We start from the raw sequence: 3,999 nt of genomic DNA on the forward strand, positions 1-3,999 counted from the left end.
GGAGGAAGAACTCAGGGCAGCCTCTTGGCCCTCAGGTTGCCCTGAACAGCTGATATCCCCTGAGGAGATTCGCTCGGTGGTCGGAGCAGAAGAGGAGGATGGAGAAGAGGTGCCTTCAGCTTGGCTTTGTGCCTGCTGGTGTCTGTAACAAGGCAAGGACAGGTTCCTCACGTGCCTTGCAACTTAAACCTTTGCTGACCAGATCGTTTTTAAGCACTGTTTGTTACTAAACAAGAAGTACTAAAAAGTTTGTATGGTTTTTTTTTATCCCCTGGGCAACAGGGCCAGGGGGGTGATTGTTCCATATCAACCCCCCTCCCCTTCCCAGCTCCCATCTGCTGACTTGGTATTGGTGAAAACATGGATGATATTTTAAGCTTTGTACTGTACTGATGGTTATTTAAAAACCTTAGTGAAAAAGGAAAAAAAAAAAAGAAAAATCTATAAAAGTGAAACGATTGGTGTGGTGTGGAGTTCCCAAAGGCACAACTGCAGGAGGTTAGGAGGCAGTAGAAAGAAAAGTGGAGAATAATTATATGAGGTGGATGTATTTGGGTGGATAATGTTAACAATAGGGTGGGTTTTGCAGCTCCAGTGGCCAAGCTCTTGAGTGCAAGTGCCTGTGCAACCAGCACGTGTTAAATGAAACCAGAGACACAACCACTGATGGGCAGAAGGATCTCAACCTTCTGAAGGCTCATCCTATCAGATATCCTCTCCTTCTGTCAGGGTAGATGTGAAATAAAGCTAGAGCTTCTGTTCTGGCTGACAGCTGTGCAGAATCACAGGATGGTTGTGGTTGGAGAGTACCTCTGGAGGTCATCTAGTCCAAACCTTCTCCTCAAGCAGGGCCACTGAGAGCTGGTTACCCAGGACCACACGTAGGATTTTGAGTATCTCCAAGGATGGAGACCCCCACAGTTTTCCTGGGCAGCCAGTGCCAGTGTTTGGTCACCCTCAAGTGTTTCCTGATGTTCAGATGACACCTCCAGTGTCCAGTACTGGACAACTCCAGTTATGGTCTCACCAGTCCTGAGTAGAGGGGAAGGAGAACTTCCCTCATCCAGCTGGCAATACTTTGTCCAGTGCAGCAACAGCTTGGCTATGAGGATCTTACAGGAGACAGTGTCACAAGCCTTCCTGAAGTCAAGGTAGACAATATCTATTGCTCTCCTCTCATCTGCCAAGCCAGATGTCCAGCTCATCACACGTAGTCCCCATGCTGCCTGGCTTCTCTGCCTGCACTTTAGAGACACCCCAGCACAAGGAGTTTCTAGAAAGGGTTTGAGGGATTTCTCCATACTGGTGCCTCCCAGGCACAGATGCTGGAGGTGACCCTGTTAAAACCCTGTTTTGTTGATTTTGTGATCCAACCACCAGGTTGGAAGGGACCTCAAGGATCATCTGGTCCAAACTTTCTTGGGAAAAACTCAGTCTAGACAAGACAGCTCAGCACCCCATCCAGCTGAACCTTAAAAGTGTCCAATGTTGGAGACTCCACCACTTCCCTGGGGAGATTATTCCAGTGGCTGATTGTCCTTGTGAAAAAAACCTTCCTTTTGTGTCCAATCAGAACCTCCTCAGGAGTAACTTGTACCCATTACCCCCCATCTATTCCATGGGACTCCTTGTCAAAAGGGAATCTCCATCTTCTTTGTAGAAATGACACATTTAAATTACAGATTTAAACATTAAGGTCTCCCCTGAAAAATCCTCCTCACTAGTTTAAACCCTCTTGACCAGGAGGCCCACGTGCCATCACCCTGTCCCCCAGGAGATAGATACACACGGTGTGAATTTCAATCCTGTAAAAAATCTGCTTTTTCCCCTCTGTGACAGCCACACTCATCATTTTAGCTGTTTTTCCTCAATGTGCAGACCAAGGTTTCTGTACTGTTATGTCTTCACCCAGCAGAGGGCGAGATGTCTTCATCTGTGGCCACAGAGATGTGGAGCTCACAGATGAGTTAAGCCAAAGTCTGACGTCTCCATGGAGTAAAAAACAGAGGAATGGGTGAAAAGAGCCAACAGAAAAGCAGGGGTGTTCAGTTCTGCTCACTCTCTGTGTCATCAGCCACGGAGGAGACAATGTCCAAGGTAACAATTTTGACTCTGAGCACCAGAGAGTGCCTCAGAAGAGGTTCTTTTACCCAATGGCAAGTCTTTATCTGGTCTTGTCCTTGCAGCTCTCTGATAACGTGGGCTGAGAGACACAGCATCTGCAAACAGCTCCGAGTGGGATGTTTCCTGCTTTGTTCTGTTAAGCAGCTCTCAACGATGGTCTCACTGACTAGGGCAGGGGAAGAATATTTCCCAGTGTTGCCTGCTGCTGCTCTTGATTTCAGAGAGAGAAATGGAGCCTTGGCAACCCTGGAAATAAAAATACAGAATCAGAATCACAGACTGGTTTGGGTTGGAAGGGACCTTTAGCACTTTCTTAACACACTTTGTATCAACTATTTGGGGGAAAATAAATAGACAGTAGGAGGCTAAAGAGGCTTCTCAGCAAGTCAGACTTGCTTGCACAGAAGTTATGTCAAAGGTGATGCTGATCCAGACGTTCTGAGTTTCACTTCAGTTCCTTATTCCCCATTTCTCCTGCTTCATGGCCACTGTTCCTAAGAAAGCACCAGCTTCTGCTGTGGCTTTCCTTAATCTTCCTTTCTTCATTCCCATCTCCCTGAAAACACCCAGGAGGAATGTACTGGGACCACAGCCTTGTGATCCTGCCCCTGCTAACATCCAGAGCCTAAGATCCTATTTTGTGACCCCAGATAAATCCCCTGGCCTTAGTTCCCCACATGAAGAGCAGGACAGCAGCACTCCTGCCCCCCTGCACGCTGTGCACAGGGGCACTTTGCCATGCAGCCTGCTTAAAAAGTTGCTCTCACTCTCCTCAAGGACGACCTGTGGCCCACAGAGGCAATTTCCCTCCTCTGAAGAAGACCCTGGTCCATCCCAAGTCCAGAAAACCTGCTGAAAAAAAAGCTTGGATATCCCAGCAGGAGAAATCAGAGACCGAGCTTCAGCCCCAGCACCTGCATCTGAGTCAGCAGCCACATGAGCAGCTTGCTGTCTTTCAGATCCAGCTTTTGCAGCCCTGCTTGGCCTTCAGTCTATTCTTTTCCTTTCTAAGCTCATCAGACTCATTCTTTTATCTCCCAGTGTCTGGCTGTCTTCTCCCTCCCACACCACGCTCAGACAGACGGTCTGGCTGCTCTTCTCTCTGCTCCACTTCTGCTGACAAAACCCCCGACCCTGCTGCCTGCCCTGGACTCACAGCCTGGCCTGCCTTGTCTGCTGTTGCTAAAGAGACTGAGGGAATGACACAAAATCCTCTTTTCTCCCTGGGATTGTCTTGGCTTTCTTTTATCTCCTACATTTGGAAGTGACTTTTGCACAACTGCCTTTTCCCTCGGTGTTCCCCACGTTTCTTTTTGCTGCTTCCCTCAGAAAGAGATAAAAATTGTGTTTAAAAGATAGGAACTCTGTCGGTGCTACATATGACAAACCAATTTGAGGGTTAATATACATACCATACATAACAGACAAGCACAGTCACTTCTGCTATCATGTTTTGAACACAGGAGATGTGGATTTAGCCCCTCACAGCTGCTTCTCTCCCTGGGCATGGCATGGGGCTGGGAGAATCATGGAATCTCTTGGGTTGGAAGGGACCTCTAAAGGCCACCTAGTCCAGCCTCTCTACAACAAGCAGGGACATCTCTAGCTAGGGCAGGTTGCTCAGAGACCCATCCAGCCTGATCCTGAATGATTCCAGGGATGGGGCCTCCACCACCTCCCTGGGCAACCTGGTCCAGTGATCAACAGCCCTCGGAGCATTTCTGTGTCTCCTCTGGACACTCCAACAGCTCCACGTCCTTCTGGTGCTGGGGGCTGCAGAGCTGGACACAGACTCCAGGTGAGGTCTCACCAGGGCAGAGCAGAGGAGTAGAATCTCTCCATCTGCTGGCCACGCTGCTTTGGATGCAGCCCAGG

This window comes from Merops nubicus, unplaced genomic scaffold, assembly GCF_000691845.1.
Source record: "Merops nubicus isolate BGI_N331 unplaced genomic scaffold, ASM69184v1 scaffold36673, whole genome shotgun sequence".
Taxonomy (NCBI): Eukaryota; Metazoa; Chordata; class Aves; order Coraciiformes; family Meropidae; genus Merops; species Merops nubicus.